The 19,777-nt window shown below is 36.9% G+C and overlaps 1 protein-coding gene and 1 non-coding gene across 2 annotated transcripts in view; both read right to left on the reverse strand.

The window, feature by feature from the left end:
- RBFOX1 (RNA binding fox-1 homolog 1) overlaps window positions 1–19,777 on the reverse strand; it is a 2,483,424-nt gene that overhangs the window by 951,709 nt on the left and 1,511,938 nt on the right.
- LOC116271352 lies at window positions 8,742–8,803 on the reverse strand. Its single transcript, XR_004179916.1, has one exon. It is a non-coding gene; the product is annotated as a U7 small nuclear RNA (small nuclear RNA).

Genomic DNA, 19,777 nt, shown 5'->3' on the forward strand with positions numbered 1-19,777 from the left:
AACTGGGTTCAATTGTAATTTGTCGACTCTAGCACCCGTTGCTATGACAAATAGCTTCAGTCTGGTTAATCTCTTGCACATAATAGCATTCTGTAACTTTGATACATCTATTATGTCGTGGTTTACATATGCTTGGGGGAACGTTTTTATTGGGACATTTTATACTAAATTATCTCTAGTTTACACTAACAAAGCAAGCAGAGGACTGATTCTGATAGTAGCTTCCCAATATCTCAACAATGCCAAGTTATCGTGGATCTCAAATCTCACGGCAAGACATTAAGAGGACAGTACCTGAAATCTGACCACACAGTTTCAAAATCATGAATCCACATTTACTGACTTGGACTATTTACTTAACTTTCTATGTCCTGATCCTTCTTATTGGTATAAAGAAGATAGTAGTTTGGACCAACTTCTTAAAGGTGTGACAGTTCAGTGTAATACAGGACAGTGTTTACCTCATTAAAAACAACAACAACAAATAAAAAAACAAGAAAACCTGGATTTTGTTGTAATTTTTAAAATCTTTTTTCACTGATGCATAATAATTGTATATATTTATGGGTTACATGTGATATTTTGATACATGCACACGACGTGTTATGATCAGGGTAATTGGGGATATCTATCACCTCAAACACTTGTCATTTCTATGTGTTGGAAACATTTCACATCTTTTCTTCTAGCTATTTTGAAATGTACAATAAATTGTTGTTAACCATCGTCACCATACTATGCTGTGGAACACTAGAACTCACTCCTATCTAAACTGTATGTTGGTACTTATTACCAACCTCCCCTCATCCTAACTTCTCCACCCTTCCCAGCCTCTGGTAACCACCATTCTACTGTCTATCCTCCAGAGATCAACATTTTTAGCTCCCATATATGAGTGAGAACATGTGATATTTGTCTTTCTGTGCTCAGCTTATTTCAGTTAACATAATGGCTTCCCTCCAGTTCCATCCATGTTGCTGTAACGAACAGCATTTCATCATTTTTCAGGGCTGAATAGTATTCCCTTGTACATACATACCACATTTAAATCTAATCATCTCTTAAAGGACACTTAGGTTGATTTCATATCTTTGCTACTGTAAATGGTGCTGCGTAAACATGGGTGTGCAGGTCCTCTGAGATACTGATTTTCTTTCCTTTGCGTAAATACCCATAGTGGGATTTTGCTGGATTTTATGGTAGTTCTACTTTTAGTTTTTTGAGAAATCTCTGTATTGTTTTCCCTATTAGCTGTGCCAATTTTCATTCCAACCAACAGTGCATAAAAATTCTCTCTTCTCTACATCCTTGCCAGCATTTGTTATTTTTTGTCTTTTTGATAATAGTCATTCTAACTGGGATGAGATAATACCTCACTGAAGTTTTGATCTGCATTTCTCTGATAATTAGTGATGTTAAGTATTTTTTTATACCTGTTGGCCATTTGCATGTTTGTTTGTTTTTAGTAATGTTAAGCTTTTTTTTTTTTTTTTTTGTATCTGTTGACTGTTTTTTTTGAGACAGAGTTTCACTCTTGTTACCCAGGCTGGACTGCAATGGCACGATCTCAGCTCACTGCAACCTCTGCCTCCTGGATTTAAAGGATTCTCCTGCCTCAGCTTCCCAAGTAGCTGGGATTACAGGCATGTACCACCACACCTGGCTAAATTTTTTTTTTTTTTTTTTTTTTTTTAGTAGAGACAGAGTTTCACCATGTTGGCCAGGCTGGTCTTGAACTCCTGACCTCACGTGATCCACCTACCTCGGCCTCCCAAAGTGTTGGGATTACAAGTGTGAGCCACTGTGCCCGGCCTGTATGTCCTCTTTTGAGAAATGTTTATTCAGATCCTTTGCCCATTTTTAAATAGGATTATTATTATTATTATTGCTATAGAGTTGACTGTGTTCTTTGTCTTATATTCTGGATATGAGTTGACAGAATAGCTTGCAAATATTTGCTCCCATTCTACAGATCCTCCCTTCCCTCCATGCGTTGTTTCCTTTGTTGTACCAAAGCTTTTTAGTCTAATATAGTCCTATTTGTATATTTTTGTTTCTATTGCCTATGCCTTTGAAGTCTTAGATAAAATCTTTGCCCAGGCCAGTGTCTTAACGCATTTTACCTATGTTTACTTCTAGTAGCTTTATAGTATCAGGTTTCAATCTTTAATGCATTTTGAGTTGATTTTTGTAGACGGTGAGAGATAGGGTCTTGTTTCATTCCTCTGCATATGGATATCCATTTTTCCCAGCACAGCTTATTGAAGAGGGTATCCTTTCCCCAATTCATATAATTTTTAAATAAACCCAGTTATATGTAAATGGTAGTACAGTATGTATTTTTTAAATGGTTGAAATTAAAGGTTGAAGACTTTTAAAGGTTTCTACTATGAATGACCAAATAAAACTTGTGAAAAGGGTTTTGCTGCCAATGGAGGTGGCCAGTTCCCAGGTGGTCACTCCCTGGGAGGCACCTCATTGTGTATTGTCATCCAAACAGGGCTGATGTGATTGCAGAAGTGGGCACTTATTGACCTCAGCTAGCAATTTGAAACTGGCTGTAAATTGTCCCTTTCGGTCTTAACACACAGAATGTTTCTACGTGGGAAAAGTGCATCGGCTGCAGTTTTCAGCAATACATTCTCAAAAAGTCAATTTCACCTTTTGGCAGCTCTGAAAGAATCCATATTACTTTAAGTATAATCGCTCCAAATAGGGGCAACAGTTAAAAGAAGGGGAGAAAAAAAAAAAGAAGCCCGAAGTACAAAGGGTGACAAGTAGTTGTTTTTGAATAACAGGGAAGTCATACCACAATAAAATAATTCTGTAGTATTACCTTTATAGCAAAGTGATTAAAAGTTGTTTTTACTAAAGTTCTAATTCCTTACAGTTAAAAGAGCCACAGTACTCCATGATAAAACAATGAAACAACACAATGCCCTGCTGACTAAGAGATAAATGAAACATCAAAACTGTAGTAAATATTTCAGGTGTTCTGACAGGTTATGTTGGCATTAAAACATTCCATTTCCTGCCTATCTCTCTTATTCTCTCTTTCTCCCACCTCCAAAACAACATGCCCATATATAAAAGTGTGCTCCTGAAGAATTCAACAGGACACAACCAATGCCAAAAATTAGTGGAGGCCAATTTGTAGAGAGAAATTTTATGTGGGAATTAGTGCTGAGGAGGGAGCAGTGGGAACCTAAAGAGTGCTTTGATGTTCCTCATGAAAAAGACGAGCTGAAATTGTGGAGGAAGCACCAGGAAAGAGCTTCACTCACTAAATCTTCAACCGCAGGTTTTGAAATATAATTCCCAAGATGACTTTGCTTTTACAAATACATTTAATTCCAATTTAGGTGAAAATTTTCAGAGAGATAATTGTATCCAACACCATTTATACAATTTGGATTGAGGATCTTGAGTTAGGGGAGAGTCAGCAATGCATTTCTGGAAATTGATCTGAAGAAACTAGGTGAACATTCTCATCTGACCTCGGAGCATACATCCTTTCATAGCTTGTAGCTGCCTGAGTGTTGAGTTTTGCAATCAATTTCTACTCAAAAGAAAAATGCTGTCATAATACGAATTAAAATGATACGTCTTTGTACTGTTCCAAATACTTAGGTAAAATCATGGGGGTCTTTATTTTTTTTATTCTGAAGGGTGGTATGTATACTGTATAAAACTACTCAGTAAGAGTTGGGTACCAGAAGATAACCCAGTAAAAAGCATCCAAGTCAACACTCAGCTCCAAAAGGAGCGAGTCTCTTCTCCTTCAGTAATTAAGCATTCAACCCAGTAAACAGCTTGGTTGGAATGATTTTATGACAAATGACCGAGAGCATATCAACCATAAAACTCAGCTCGGCAAAAATCCCTCAAGCCCAGGAAACTCAATCAATGTAGAGCAGGCAACAGCCTCAGCTGTGGCAGCATTCTCTCACTCCAAGTCACATAAATCCAAGGAGGCCAGAGTTATTCCGCTAACTCTGACACAAGACACAAGCGAAGAGGAGGGCACCAGCCTTTGCGTGGGGAGACAGAAAAGGAAGGAAGGCAAGAAGTACGTTTCTTTTTCTCCCGTTTGCTCTGTTGCTGGTTCTACTTACAGGCGTTGATGAAGAGAAGAAATTGCACAGTTTCTATGAAGACAGATGTAACAAATATTCAAAGAGAAGAAGAAAACAGGCAGGGAGACATGGTATAGGAGATGAAAAGGGGACACTGGGTTATGGCAAGATGATCTTGCTGCAACTATGGTCCTGAAAGCATCCCTGAATAAAAGAATAGATATTAATGCAGGCACACGATTTTTATCTCAGTCTATGAGTTAACTATATGACTATTCACTTTTGTACCATATTTTTCCAATATTGCAGTATGCAAATTTCAAAACAGCAAAGGTGAAAGAATTTTACAGCAAACATCCGTATATCTACCACCTATATTCTACTACTGGCATTTTACTATACTTGCTTTATCCCAGCTATTTCCATCTGTCCATCTGTCTCTCCAACCATCACCTCATCTTATTTTTGGTGCATTTCAAAGTAAATTTCAGACATCATTAAAATGCCCCCTACAATTTTCAGCATACATGATGTTTACTCAAGTTGTTCAATATTCATAGTTTTTATGCCATTACTTCCTAATAATACTATATGACCACTATGAAACAGTTAAAATCAATTTTGAAATTTGCACATTTGTATATTTTCCCTTCTCCACAGCAACCAAGTAAAATTATTACATATTTACACTGTACAAACATATTGCCAATAGGAAGATAAAATTCTCTGGGACAACAGAGAAACTGAAATATGTGAGCAGAGAGGCTGACAGAGAACATAGAACCCTGCAAAAAAAAAAAAAAAATAGACAAAGAAAAAGAAAAACTTGGAGTAGGAATAAAGTTTGAGAATTTCATAACCGGCAGGAAAGAGTGGAAGTCAAGAAGCAGTAAGGGAAAGGGGGATAGGAAAGCCTGAAATCAAGATAGGTGCACATGTTGCACGAAACTGATGCACAGAAAGGTGTGTGTGTTACAGTTATTACCCGTATTCCAGAGCAGGGGAATGGAAGAACATTATGGCAAGATGTCATAATAAGAAGCTTAAAGAAGTTTACAAAGTTCAGTGAAGAGTATCACTCTACTCTCTAGGAATGCGCTAACTCGCTTTCAAAGAAGAACAAACATGGAAAGAACACAGCTTCCAGCACATAGCAAGATCCAGCGATGGAGAATGTCATATTCAATCTCTAAATTCTACAAATACTTGAAACATGGAGCCATCACTTCCTTGTGGCCAATTTCTTGCTTCATTCTCTCTACTGTTGTCATATGGACACAGCATATGAATTAGACTGAGATCACTGTATTTCATCCGATAATGTCAAACTTATTGGAGGTTTGGAGTACATCCAAATTGCATTTCAATCTATCACTTCAATGTTATAAATGACAAATCAATATTGTTAATACTTTTCCATCTTAATGTTGTCTGATGGAACAAAGCCAGCACATCCTACAAGACATATGTAGATTACTAAGGCTATACTTTGAACATAATGGAATGCAAAACACTCGTTTTTATGGTACATGCAGGCAGTGGGTCACTGGAGTAGATGGACGCCCAGCAGGAATTAGAAAAATTAACACCTTTCTGAAGTTGAAAGCAGTGGTAACTTGTTACTGAGTCACCTATTCCAACTGGGATCCTATTAAAGTGCTTGATTTGAGGGCAAAGACATAAAATCTCAATTAAAAATATTGTTTGTTAAAGCCTGGACTCATGCTGGCACCCGTGGAAAATTCATATAAACCAGCAGCGCATCTCCATCTAAAATTCAGTTATGTAAGTCCAAGATTGTAGCTGGTCAGAGACAGCTTTGTTATGAAAATAATAGCAAGTGGGTTACGATAATCACCCATTCTTCATGAGACCACAGGGGCAGTAAACAACTCAGGTTCAACGCCTGGAATTGCCGCCCCTGGTTTTATCCGCTTATATATTGTAAGTAGCAAGCTGATGATAACCAACGGACTCAAGAAATGAACCAATAGTATTGGCTTCCATTGACATTTCATGCAGTCTAAGACAAGTAAAGTTCAAAACTCCCAAATCAGATGTGCGGAGGAAGTACTGTGTGTTCTACCTTCGTAGTTATTTATCCAACTAGTGACTCCAAAATCATTTCACCTACAAGTGAGGCAAAGAGTTGCTGTACATGGACTTAGACATAGGGAGTCAGGATGTTCAGTCATTAGGGTGCAAATGCCCCAAGAATACAGACCACCCAGGTTTAGGGAACTTCCTAGCTAGTTCCTCTTTGTCTACTAGCATGTCTTCCAAGTGCATTTTCAGTCCATTCATTTTTCTGGTAGAGGCCACTGTTACTTCTCGCCTGCACCACTGCCAACTTCCTCCTTAGCCACCTACTCCCCATCCATTCTAGAGTCAATAAAAGGAATCTCCTAATAGTATACATAAGAGCTCAATACTCTCGTCCTTAAAACTCTTCATTGTTTCTCACTGTATTTTGAATAAAATGTAAAGTAACTGAAAAGGCCACACAGGACTTGACTTTTACCTTGCTATTCAAACCTATGTCCTACCCCTCCACTGACTTCTCTGCTAAGCTTGGCCACCCTGGTCTCCTTTTAGTTCTTTCCCACATCAGGGCCTTTAAACATGTTGTTTCTGTTTCTAATGATCCTTCCCACTTTTGGCCAGTTGGGACCTTCATATCACTTAGACCTCTGCTTAAATGGGTTCTTCTCCAAGAGCCCTTCCCTGGCCCGCTGATCTGAAGCAAACACTACTGTATCTTCTACCATCACTCACTATTTCAGCTTCCTGGTTTCTTCATCACACACATCCCCTTTGGCATTTATTGTTATTATTATTTATGTTTTTCTCACTGCCACCACTGGAGTAATAATTAGTCCATGAAGGCAAAGGTGTGTCTCATACATTGCCCCATCCCCTTAACATTAGCAACAAATGACACATGAATGAAGAATGAATGAACACCCCCAACCCAGCATAACTGCAGGTGTTTTTATATGTGGGTTGAAATGTTTCTTTTGAAATATCTCTTATGGTGATGAACACGGAAAGTCTTTAGATACCATACTCCAGTCACCAGTTTATTTTAACATTCTTCCATCTCTGATAAACTGCTGGTAACAGTGTATCAACAAACATATGTCAAGAAATACTACATTTGAATTTTAAAAAGGGTGTTTTGGTAGACTGAAAACATAATTTACTCCTGAGCCACCCTGGTTTCAGCTTCTGCTGCTATTTTAAGCCCAGTTGCAATTAAGTGCCTAAATACCATAATAAGGCATCCATCACCAAGCTCCTCTCTCTGACCCATTATTAAAACTAAGAAGTGCTGTGAGGCTATGAGAATGATTCAATACAAATGACTTAACAGCTATTGATGAATTTACCTTTAACAAATGCCCTCCGGTAGAGCCCACGATTCAATAGGTTTTGCTATTTCTTTTTCCTTCTCCTACATCCCATTTTGCTCTCTCCGGCACACCACTCAATGCAAATACAACAGCTGCAGTTTTGACAGTAACAGAAAGATCATAACCCCGTACACCTCGACTGAAATCTTAATGTTAGCTCCTGGTTGATAGCTACATCAATTTCAAAGATGTCCTTCCACCCCAAGACTGCTAGAGAGAAAAATTCATAAAAATCTGAGAGTACCATCTTTTCATTTGTGTGCCAACTAACTCTGAACACCCTGACACAGTCAGCTTGGCCCTTATTATATTCTGAGGATGTAGAGATGGAGAAGTCTTTCAGAAATGTGCTTCCTGCTGACTATTATTCCAAGGGAGACAGAAAGCAAGAGGAAATAAAAACATTTTACATCGCATTCTTCAGTGATTTTAATCATAAGGCTGCTCTGTTGACACTGAAAAACTTTCCAACTCGCTGTTATTCTTAAGCAAGAATCCGTGCACTGCAATCCTTTGGGCTTATTATTCACTGAGGTCACTAAGATTTGTTACCCGTGATGTACTGATTAGGAGAGAGACTCCGGGAGATGAAGAATGTATATGAGGTCAATAAACGGTGCAATGAATGAAAAGAGAAGGAGCTCCGAAATCAGCATGGCTGCCTGCTGGGTATGTACTCAAAGGCAGGTTAGTTCAAATTCCCTGAACCTCAGTATCCTTATCTGGAAACTGGGGAAAATATAAGTTCTACGTCCCAGGACGGTTATGAGTCTAAAGTGCCTGAGTGACCATAACAGCAAGAACCAGGATCCATCGCATGCCTCCTTAGGGGAACGATGGTGGCACTCAGGTGCTGAGCGCTTACTTTGAACCAGGCACTGTGTGGAATGCGTCCGTCCTGTGTGCATCTGTTCTCTCATTTAATTGGGTTGATGCCATTACCGACTTTCTGCGCCAATGAGGAATCCAGGCTCAGATGCGACAGACAACTTGTCTAAACATGATCCTGCCTAGAATTCGTAGCAGAGCAGGATCTAAACCCAGAACTGCCGGAGACTACAACTTTTTCTCTCGAATGCCACCTGGCCTTCCTAGTAGTTGCTCAGTGAATGTTAGTTTCCAATACTTTTCACTCAACTGTGGACAGAAATATCAGTCATTTTATGTATACCCAGATTGGCTCCTCCTGTCATTTAATCCCATGATTTTTAATTCTTCCCTTTCAAAAACATTTTTATTTTATAAATTATTAGAGAGCTTTCTAGCAAAAACCAGAAAACCTGCTAGACAAATTCTAAAAGAACCATAACACCAATTTTATGGGGTCTATGTTCTTCCTTAGACAAAGACCTTATCAGTCTCACTCATTGCTGAAATTCTAGCATCTAGAAGGTATTCAATAAAATCTTATAGAATGAAAGGTAAAAATAATTAATCATAACCTCTGAGAATTCATCATACATCTAAGCCAAGTTCGAATTCTATATACTCCACATAACTTCTGTTCATACATACGTAACAAGTTCAAATTCTATATACTCCAGATAATTCGGTGTTTTGTTTGTTTGAGACAGGGTGTTGCCTTGTTGCTAAGGCTGGAGTGCAGTGGTGTAATTATAACTCACAACAGCCTCGAACTTCTGGGCTCACGTGATCCTCCCACTTCGGCCTCCCAAGTAGCTGGGACTACAAATGCATGCCATCATGGCTAGCTAATATTTTATCTTTATTTTTTGGAGAGACAGGGTCTTGTTATATTGCCCAGGTTGGTCTTGGACTCCTGAGCTTATGCAATCCTTCTGCCTCAGCCTCCCAAAGTGTTGGGATTATAGGCGTGAGCCGCAGTGCCCAGCCCAAATAATTTGTGCTCATACATACATACATATGTATATAGTTATGTGTGTGTGTGTGTGTGTTTGTGTGTGTGTGTGTGTTTAGAGAGAAACAGAAAGGAAGGCTGGGTCTGTATAACTCTGGTATTTATGCACAGCGTGGTACTGAACCTATAATGGTACCCAATTAAATATGCATTTATTGCCTAATTGAGATGCTAGTAAATCATGCCATAAATAACATTGGGGAAAAAAATGATCCTACCAGATAATAATTACATATACAAGTTCAGTTAACACAAAAAAGTATCAGTAAAATGGTTCCATAAATAATGGTGTCCCTATTGATGAAAAATCCTTCATATCACACAACCTAAGCCTTCTATAACATGTGCATTTCAAAAGAGAAAGGATGTAGAAAACACAGCCCAATCCTCATGACGCTGAAGTTGATAGCGCATTGTGCTTTCTACCAGTTTTACAATGGTGAAGCCATAAGGTGTGGATTGCCTATGAAAGTTTTATGTCAGAAAAATGACTCTGGATGGCGGGTAGGGACTGAGGATAAGTCACAATTCAGCTATCTACAAGCACGTAGACTCACAGCTCCCAGGAATCTCTTTGTACGAGTTGCCGTCCATGAAGTGGATGGTGCCCAGAAGACGTATTTCTGCTTGTCCAAAAAAGGCAGCAATCAGAAGGACACAGTAGGGATGGTGTGGGACAGCAACTTCGTCTTTTTTTATACGAGAGACAGTATCTGAGATGTTTAAAGAGAGGAGCCAGAGCAGATACTAAAAATACCACTTTTAATAGAGATTATGTCAATACTGCCCAACAGGCTTCTTACATATCCCAGGTGACAAGAAGTAAACCAGTAAGATATATATATATATTTTTTTCTTTTTGAGACGGAGTCTCGCTCAGTCACCCAGTCTGGAATGTAATGGTGCGATCTCGGCTCACTACGACCTCCACCTCCTGGGTTGAAGCAATTCTCCTGCCTCAGCCTCTTAAGTAGCTGGGATTACAGGTACACACCACCACGCCCGGCTAATTTTTATATTTTCAGTAGAGATGGGGTTTCACCATGTTGTTCAGGCTGGTCTCGAACTCCTGACCTTGTGATCTGCCCACCTCGGCCTCCCAAAGTGCTGGGATTATAGGTGTGAGCCACTGCTCCTGGCCAACCAGTAAGATAATTTAAGGATCTCCCATTTGGCGTGGTATAGGGACCTGCTAGGGTACTGTGAGGCATTCTGCAGAGGTCTGCTAGGACTTTGGTAGGCTAACACCTCAGTAAGCTGTGGTGAGGGGATATCTGCACAGTAGTGAAGCTCCACAGGAGACATGAGATTTTAGTTTGAGCCCAAGTGAGACACCTGCTAGAGTCTCCCAAAATACTGAGAAGACTGCTAGGAGATGGAGTTTCCATGAACTGGACATCAACATTTGGCTTGTTATGCTTAATAAAATCTCACATTCCTATAACAGACTTAGGATCACTAGCAACCTTTGGTTTATAAATATATAAATATTGATTATATGTATCAATATTTCACTTTTCTACCCTATGTAAACTTTCAATTAATTGATAATAGTTAAGGATTAATAAGACAGCAATACTTTTTTTTTTTTTTTTTTCTGACACCTGTGTCTCACTCATCACCCAGGCTGGAGTGTAGCGGCACAATCACGGGTCACTACAGCCTCAACTTCCCAGGTTCAGGCGATCCCCCGACTTCAGCCTCCCAAGTAGCTGGGGACTGCAGACATGTGCCACCATGCCCTGCAAATTTTTGTATTTTTTGTAGAGATGAGGCTTTGCCATGTTGCATACGCTGGTCTTGAACTCCTGGGCTCAAGCGATCCAACTGTCTCACCTTCCCATAGTGCTGAGATTACAGGTTTGAGCCACTATGCCCAGTGCACCACTTTCTTCATTACTGTAGCTTTCCATTAAGTCTGGAAATCACACAGGATTCATCTTCCCAAATTTTTCTTTTCAATGATATTTTGGCCACTCTAGTTCATTTCCATTTCCATATGAATTTTAGAATACGTTTGGCAGTTTTTATTTAAAAAAAAAAAAAAAAAAAAAAGGCCTGCTGGCCTTTACAAATTGATTTTCAAATGTTAAGGGATCTTTGCAATCCTAAAACAAAATCTGCTTATTCTCGATATAGTATCCTTTTCACGTATCAATAGATTTTATTTGCTTGTTGTTTTAGAATTTTCACATAGGTATTCATGAGGAAGACTAGTCTGCAGTTTCGGGGGGGGTTTTCTTGTGAATTTTTTTCCTGGTTTTGGTATTACAGTCATGGATGCCTCATAGAATGGATTGGGAAACATAGCTTCCTTTTCCATTTTCTGAAAGAAATGTTTTGTAAAGTTTTCTAGCGAAGTCATCTGGGCCTGGAATTTTCTTAGTGGGAAGATTTTTAACTCCAGATTTAATTTATTTGATATATATCAGGAAATTCAGATGATCTGTTTCTTCTTGAGTGAGCGTTCTTAGATCTCTTTCAAGGAATTTACCCATTTCACCCTTAAACCTTAATATCATGAAATAAGGTTGTTCATATTATTATCTTATTATTCTTTTAACACCTTTAGAATCTCTAGTGATGTCTCCTCTTTCTATACTGGTATTGGTAATTTGTATCTTCTCCCTAACTTTACTAAGCCTGGCTAAAGGTGTATTTATTGATTTTATTAATTTTCTCAAAAAATCAGCTTTTGGTTTCAAAGATTTCCTCCAATTTTGGCCTGCTACCCATTTTATTGATTTCAACTCTGATCTTTATTATTTCCTATCTTCTACTTAACTTAATTCACCTTCTTTATCTATTTTTCTAAGGCAGAAGATAAAGTAAGTGATTTAAGACCATTTTTCCCTATCCTAATATGGATATTTAATGCTATGAATTTCTCTTCAAGCATTGTTTAGTAACACTACAAAAAATCTGATATGTCATATGTATATTTTTGTTCAGGTCACTATTTATTTTGATTTCCCTTTAGATTTTCTCTTTGATCCATAGGTTATTTATTAAAGTGTGGCTTATTTTCCAAGTGTTTAGACATTTTCATTTTCATTTTAAATTTCTGTCATTTACTTCTAGTTTGATTCCACTGTGGTTGGAGAAATAACTTCAATTATCTTAAATTTCTTGATAAAAAAAATAGTCCAGTCCAGAATAGCTCTTTTATTGGTAATGCTTCCTTATGTAGTTGAAATTAACATGTATCCTGCTATTTTAGGATAGAGGGTTCTACAGTCACTAACTAAGGCAAGTTAGTTAATACTACTATTCAGATATTTAATAATTTTCTAGCTATTTATTCTGTCCATTATTGAGAGACTAGCACTGAAATCTTTGGCTATTTCTCCTTGCAATTCCATCAGTTTTTGTTTCATATGTTTTAAAGCTGAGGTGCATAAATATTTAATGTCTTCTTGATTAAGTCACCTTTTCCATTACGAAATTACCTTCTTTATCCCTGATGTATTTTTCTCTAGAATTTATTTGTGTGATATCAATATAGTTAGTTCAGTATTCTTTAGATTAGTGATAGCATTCTGTATCTTTATCTTTTTTTAAGGAAAAAAATTACACTTTGTTTAAACATGCATATATACCACGTGTTTTATATATTGAAAAGATAACACTGACAAAATTAAATCACAAATGAAAAACTGGGAAATCATTTACTGCATATATCATAGATGAATGGTTAATATCCTTAATTAATATACAGGAAAATGTGTTACAAATAATCAGAAATGAATGAACTTGAATTTTAAATAGTAAAAACACATGGACAAAAAAATAACAATGAACATTTATTTATTTATTTATTTTTCTTCTTTCTTTCCTTTTTTTTTTTTTTTTTAAGACAGGGTCTTGCTTTCTCCTGAGTGCAGTGGAGTGCAGGCTGGAGTACAGTGGTGTGATCACAGCTCAGTGCAGCCTCAGCCTCCCAGGCTCAAGTGATCCTCACACCTCAGCCTCCCAAGTAGCTGGGACTACAGACATGCACCACCGTGCTCAGTTAAATTTTTAAATTTTTTGTAGAGATGGGGCCTTGTCATGTTGCCCAGGTTGGTCTCAAACTCCTGGGCTCAAGGGATCCTCCTGCTTCAGCCTCCCAAAGTGCTGGGATTACAGGTGTGCACTACCATTCATCCTTATTAACATATTTGTGTCTTTATATTTAAAGTGTGTTTCTTATAACACAACCTATAATTTGATCTTATTTTTATTAACTGACAATCTCTGCCTTTGAACTGAGTATATTTAGAACATTAATATTTAATGTGTTTGATACAATTAGGTTTAAACCTATAATCTATTGGTTTTTTATTTGTCCCAGCTTTCCCTTTTCCTCTTTTTTTCTGTCTTCTTTTGGAGTAATTGAAAATTTTTATTATTCTATTTCCTTTGCTGGCTTATTAGTTATAACTCTGCATTTCATCTTTTTAGTGGAAGCTTTAGGGTTTACAGTAACACTATAAAAGGGAAATCTTTATAACTTTGTATTTTGAAAATATTACAAATTCACAGACAGTTTTAAAGATAGAGAGGTCCTGTTTCCCTATCCTGCTGGTGACATTGGTAACCCATTTGTTACATCTTATGAAACTACATCATATTGTACTATACGATATTGACATTGATATAGTGTGTTTGTATAATTTTATGCCCTTTTATTACATGTCTAAATTTCTGTAACCACCACCACAATCCAGATACAGAACTAATTCACTGGAGATTTCTCCTTCATGCTGTACATTTATAGTTCTACCCATCTTTTTTTCTCCCACCATACTAGCAACAACTACCATATCTTTATACTTTTCTCATGGTGAAAGCGTTATGTAAATAAATAAAATCGTATAGTCTATACCTTTTGAGATTGTTTTTTCATTCAACATTATGCCCTTGAGATTCATCCCAGGTGTTATGTATATCGATAGTTCATGAAGTTTTTATTGCTGAATAGTTCCCATTACGGGTATCTCATAGTTTCTTTAACCATTCACCTACTGTAGATATTTTAGTTGTTTCTAGTTTTTGACTCATAAATAAAACTGCTGACAATAATTGTGTTTAGGTTTCTAGGGTTTTCTGTGGACATTAACTTTCATTTCTCTGGGATAAATGTCCAGAAATGTGATTGTTGACTCATTGGTAAATGTCTATTTATTTTCTTTAAGAAACTACAAAAGTATTTGCCAGAAGAGTTGTGTCATTTGACATTCCCATAATCAATGTATGAGAGATGCACTTTTTATGCATCCTTGTAAACATTTGATATTGTTTCTATCTTAAATTTTATCTGTTCTAACATGTGTGTAATGATATCTTATTATAGTCTTAATCTGCATTTCCCTAACAGCCAGTAATGCCGAATTCTTTCCATGTTCTTAATTTCTTCCGTATATCCTCTTTGGTAAAATATTTCTTCAAGTCATTTTAAAAAATTTTCTAAATGGATTGGTTTTTACTCTTTGACATTCTATAATTGACAATAATTGTATATAATTATCACGTCCAACATGATGTTTTGAAAAATGTATACACTGTAGAATGGCTAACTCAAGTTAATTAACATATGCAGAACCACACACACTTATTTTTGTGGTAAAAACATTTCAAATCTACTTTGTTAATGATTTTCAAGGATATAATACAGAATTATTAACTACAGTCACTATGTTGTACAATTGATCTATTGAACTTATTCCTCCTATCTAACTAAAACTTTGTATCCTTTGACAAACATTTCTTTACCCTTCCAGTTTCTGGTAACCACCATTCTACTTCTTTATAAATTTGTAGATATTAGTCCTTTATTAGATATGAAATTTGCAAATATTTTCTTCCACATTATAGCTTTTCTTTCCAGTATCTTAACAGGATTCAGCGACCACATCTTTAATTTTAATTTTTTTTTTTTTAAACTGAGTCTTGCTCTGTCGCCCAGGCTAGAGTGCAGTGGCACGATCTCAGCTCACTGCAACCTCCATCTCCCTGGTTCAAGCGATTCTCCTGCCTCAGCCTCCCAAGTAGCTGGGATTACAGGCACGCATTACCACGCCTGGCTAACTTTTGTATTTTTAGTAAAGACTGGGTTTCGCCATGTTGGCCAGGCTGGTCTCGAACTCCTGACCTCAGGTTATCCACCTGCCTCAGCCTCCCAAAGTGCTGGTATTACAGGCGTGAGCCACCATGTCCAGCCAAATTTTAATGAAGTCTAATTTATCATTTTTTTCTTTTATAGACCCTTGGGGGCATGTCACCAAGCTCTAGGTTTGAAAGATATTTTTCCTATAGGATTGCCTGAAAGTTTTATAGTTTTATGTTTTCAATTTAACCTGTGATCCATTTTGAGCTAATTTTTATGAGATGTGAAGTTTAGGTCAAGATTTATTATTTATTATTATTATTTTGCCTATGAATAGCCAATTGTTCCAGCACCATTGGTGTAAAGACTGTCCTTCCTCCATTAAATTGCTTTTGCATTATTGGCAAAAATCAGTTGGTCATAGTTGCCTGGGGCTATTTCCGTGTCTTCTCTTCCCTTCCATTGATTTAGGTATCTACATCTTAGCAAACACCATGTAGGGAGGATGACTGGAGTTACATAATGTCTTGAAACTAGGTAGATTGATTTGTCCCACCTGATTCTTCTTTTTCAAAACTGTGTTAACTATTCTAGCTTCTTTGCTTTTCTATTCACATTTTGAGATAATGTTCTCTATATTTATTTTTAAAAGCTCTGCTGATATTTTGAAATTATTGCATTAAATCTGTGTGTCAATTTGAGCAGAAATGGCATCTTTACAAAGTGGAGTCTTTCAATCCATGAAAACACTATGCTTTTCCATCCATTTCCATCTTGGCCTTTTTCATCAGCATTTGATAATTTTCAGCATACAAGTCCTGTCAGATGCACACCTAAGGATTTCCCTTTTCTCTGGGTGATTAAAATGGTATTGTATTTTAAGTTGTTTTTATGTGTTTACTGCAAGAAATTTAGAAATTGCTTTTTGCAATGCGATTTCATATCCTGCGACTTTGGTGAGCTAACTTGTTGGTCCACAAAATGTGTGCAGGTTTTGCATTTTTGGTGTTTTCTATATAACCATGCAATCCACAAATAAGGATAGTTTTATTTCTTTATTTTAACCTGTATGCCTTTTATTTACATTTCTTGTCTTATTGCACTGTTTAGAAATTCCTTACTATGTTGAATAGAGGTGGTGTCTTGTTCTTATATTCAAGGGGAAATCATTCATTTGTACCATTACACACAATATTACATGTAGGTTTCTTGCACATGTCCTTTATCGCATTAATAAAACTGCTATCTATTCTTATTTTTTCTGAGAGTTCTGGCTGTGTATCAATTTTTTCAAACTTTTTCCTGCATCAACTAATGTGAGCATGTGATTTTTCTTCTTTAACCTACCAGTATAGTGAATAACATCAATTGATTTTCAAATACTGAATTAGTATTGCATTACTGGACTATTCCTCATTAGGTTGGGGTGTATAAATCTTTTTGTATATTGCTAGATTCTATTTTAAAATATTTTAAATAGTGTAAATTCTATATCGGGGATGTTGATTTGTAGTTTTCTTGTTTCTTTTGTTACTTTCTTTGTCTGGCTTTGTGATCAGAGTGTAATGCCTTCATAAAATAAAGTCGAATGTGTGCCACCACTTTCTATTTTTAAGACAAAGCCTTGGTCTGTTGCCCAGGCAGGAGTGCAGTGGTGCAATCTTGGCTCACTGCAACCTCCGCCTGCTGGGTTCAAGCAATTCTCCTGCCTCAGCCTCCCGAGTAGCTGGCATTACAGGTGCCCACCATCATGCCTAGCTAATTTTTGTATTTTTAGTACAGATGGAGTTTCACTATGTTGGCCAGGCTGGTCTCGAACTCCTGACCTCAAGTGATCCACCCACCTTGCCCTCCCAGAGTGCTGGTATTACAGGCATAAGTCACTGCGCCTGGCCCACTTTCTATTTTCTAAAAAATATTTTGTAGAATTAGTATTAAATGTTTTAAAAATACGGGTAGAATTCTCCAATGAAGCCATTTAGACCTGGAGATTCCCTGGCGGGGGGCGGGAGGGGGGGGGGGGGCATTAAATTACGAATTCAATTTCCTTAATAGTTATAGGGTTATTCAAATTATCTATTGTATATTGGGTGAACTGTAGTTTGTGCTTTTCAAGGGAATTAGTTTAAGTTGTCAAATGTGTAAGTGCAGAGTTGTTCAGAGTAGTCTCTTATTATCCTTTTAATGTCTGCAGGGTCTATAGTAATATTCTTGGCTTCTTTCCTCATATTGTTAATATTCCCTTCTCTTTTTTTTTTTCTATCATCCTTACTAGAAGTTTGCCATTTTCTTCTATATTTTTAAAGAACTAGCATTTCTCTATTGTTTTTCTGTTTTCACTTTCATTGACTTTTGCTCCAATTTTTATTATTTCCACTCTGCTGCTTGCTTTGGGTTTATTTAACTCTTCTTTCCCTGTTTTTATTTGAAGTGGGACCTTATATTATTGATTTTAGAATTGTCATTTTTAAATTGAAAGCATTTAGGGCTATACATTTCCCTCTAAGGACTGCTTTAGCTGTGTCACACAAATTTTTATACATTGTACGTTTATTTTCATTAAGTTCAATGTCATTTTTAAAATGTATTATGAGACTTCATTTTCAACTCATGAATGACCAAGAAGTTTACTGTTTATCTTCCAAGTGTTTGAGATTTTTTCCTGTTTTCTTTATGTTATTAATTTCTGGTTTGATTCTACTGTTGTCAGAGAGCACACTCCAAGATTTCACTGTCTTTACATTTGCTTACATTTATTTTATGGCCTAGGACATGGTCTCTCAAGGTATATGCTCTATGGGCTCCTTAAAAGAATTTGTATTCTGCTGTTTTGGGGTAAAGTGTTCTGTAATTGTTGATGACATCCTGTTGGTTGATGGTGGTGAGTTCTCCTCTATCCTTCCTTACATCCTATATGGTCATTCTATAACTTGTTGAAAGATGGATGTTTAGGTTTACAATTATAATTGTGGGTTCATATATTTGTTTTTCTTTCCATTATATATGTTTTTGCTTCACAGATTTTACAACTCTTTTATTTGATGCAAACACATTTAGAATTCCTATAAATACTCTCCTGGGTTCTTACTCTCCTCTCTGGTGCTCTATCCTCAGAATGACAGGTACCTTGGTCCCTGGACCCTCAGTTCCACTTCCTCAATACAGGGAGTACTGCAGGCTTCACCTGAGTTCCCCTCCTCTCCTCATGGAAACGCTTAAGGCAGTAAGCTGGGGCAATGAAAGGACTCACCTCCTTTGCTCCTGTCAAGGATCGCTGTCCATCTCTGTTTGATGTACGGTGTTGTGCAAACCATTGTTTCATGTGTTTTGATCATCATACAGTCATTTAAGATGAGAGGTTAAATTTGGTCGTTATTACACTATGTTGACCAGAGGAAGATGTCTGACTTTTTTTTTTTTTTTTTTTAAGAATTACTAGAAAAAAAGACAAGCCCTTTGTGTTTTTGTTTTCTGCCGTACACACACATTATTATTCCCAGTGGCAATAGTTAGAATTTATTTAGCACTTTTCTCTGGGTCAAGCATTGTGCTAAGGAATGTTTACTTATTATCTTATTTAACAAATGTTTAAATGTAACTTAGGCTTCATGGTTTCCCCCATCTTTAAAATATTATAGTACATTTTGTTTGGGAAAAGACTGCAATGTCCTAAATAAAAGGAGTTAACGAAATGTAATATAAACAATCTTGATATAAGATACCTTTCCTCTTATTAATAAATGGACTATTATTTAAATCCTGTATATCATTTGTGTACCTAGACGTTCATCCAACCTAAGGCTGTGGGACATTTTGAGGAAAAAACCTAGCCTATATTGAACCTGACCAACACTCTTCACTCTTCCCAACTGTATTTATTTGCTTAGCCCTCACATCCAATGAGACTCAGGCGAGAAAACACATCCTAGAAGCAGAGTCCAGATTTAAAACTGAGGTTGAGCAGCAGTGACTTCCAGAAAGTTCGTAGGCACCGCGTAGTAGCTGTTCTGCCCAGCTGAACTGGACAAGGAGTAACATGTCTGTTCTTTTTAACTTTCAAATATATGAATTCTATTTTAATACTGTGATGCACATTTACCTGCAGGCCCAAGATTTCTTCTAGTCTTTACCTGGTAATTTAAACAACAGAGAAACCTGATGCATTTTTATACTTCTAAACAAGAAATCTATCAATAACATATAAGGGCAGGGATCATCGCAAGTGAACTTTTGTAGGAAGAAATACGAAGAGATGCAAAAATATCATAACGCTTTATCTATTCAAATTATATTGCGTTATTTTTCACTTGACCTTTAGCTG

Source organism: Papio anubis, chromosome 18 (genome assembly GCF_008728515.1).
Source record: "Papio anubis isolate 15944 chromosome 18, Panubis1.0, whole genome shotgun sequence".
NCBI lineage: Eukaryota > Metazoa > Chordata > Mammalia > Primates > Cercopithecidae > Papio > Papio anubis.